The sequence below is a fragment of the Punica granatum genome, chromosome 6 (assembly GCF_007655135.1).
Source record: "Punica granatum isolate Tunisia-2019 chromosome 6, ASM765513v2, whole genome shotgun sequence".
NCBI classification, from domain to species: domain Eukaryota; kingdom Viridiplantae; phylum Streptophyta; class Magnoliopsida; order Myrtales; family Lythraceae; genus Punica; species Punica granatum.
The window spans coordinates 5,215,506-5,216,697 of record NC_045132.1 but is presented as its reverse complement, the minus strand read 5'-3'; the positions used below and the strand labels follow the sequence as shown (position 1 = coordinate 5,216,697).

The 1,192-nt window shown below is 42.5% G+C and overlaps 1 pseudogene; it reads left to right on the top strand.

The window, feature by feature from the left end:
- Positions 1–248: 248 nt before the first annotated feature.
- LOC116209817 lies at positions 249–886 on the top strand (annotated as a pseudogene).
- Positions 887–1,192: the final 306 nt, after the last annotated feature.

Here is a 1,192-nt window from a genome sequence, read left to right as displayed (position 1 = left end):
CGTCTATGAGAAGGTCTTGGAAGGTAAAAGTCATGTTTATGTATAGCCCTCTCCATGCTCGGCTGGGTGACACCCCCTCTTCCTGCTTATTATCATCAGTCTCTTAGCCAATAATATTCTGGAAAATTTAGTAGAATAGAGAAGCAAAAAAGTTTATGATGAGGAGCTAGCTAGCAGTTATATAACGGATTGATATAAATTGTCACGTTGGGTTCTCCTGTGAGCAGAGCAGACGGAAATCATGCGGAGCAAACGCCTCGATGAGTTACTCAATTGGGAAGGCATACAGAAGATGAGATACTCCTGGATGGTTGCTTGTGAGGCCTTGAGGCTGGCCCCACCAGTTCAAGGGACCTTCCGAGAGGCAATAACAGACTTCGCTTACTCTGGCTTTACCATTCCCAAGGGTTGGAAGGTTAGTTAATTATACTAAACTCGAAAATTAATTAGTTACAATTTCTGCTAATGAAGTTGTCGTGTCGAGCTGGTTTCATTTCATGTGCAGACTCATTGGACACCACACTCCACGCACAAGGATCCCAAGTACTTCCTCGATCCAGAGAAGTTTGATCCTTCACGATTCGAGGGGAGTGGACCAGCGCCATACACTTTCGTACCCTTATTGGTGAACCACGAATGTGCACAGGGAAGGAATATGCGAGGGCACAGATACTTGTTTTCATGCACAATCTGGTGACCAAGTTCAGATTGGAGAAAGCTATCCCCGATGAGAAAATCATCTACAACCCTAATCTAGTCCCTGCCAGTGGTCTTCCTATTTGCATAGAACCTCGTATCTAATTAAGGCAAGGACAGCCCACATATATATGATGATCATTTAAATAATTTCAGGGAGCACATGTATATGTGTGTGCGCCCATTGTTCACATCCAGGAATTCTCTCAAGTTGTCAATTTCAATTTTATATCCACAATGAGGAGCTGCGTGCAAGCTGTGTTCATCTTCAATTGTTCTTCTAATCAATAAGGCAATCAGTCAAGTCCAAGAATAACCATCATTGATAATTTCGCTGAAACTTAACACAACGACCACCCCGGGCTAATCAACACAATAGGTAGTGGGGTCAACTGACCCACTAAAATTTGAAAAACTTCACTTGAGTACCTATGTCTATAGAAAGATTTTTATTTCAGTCCAATTAGTATGAGTGCTCTACTACTGTCACTTCAGC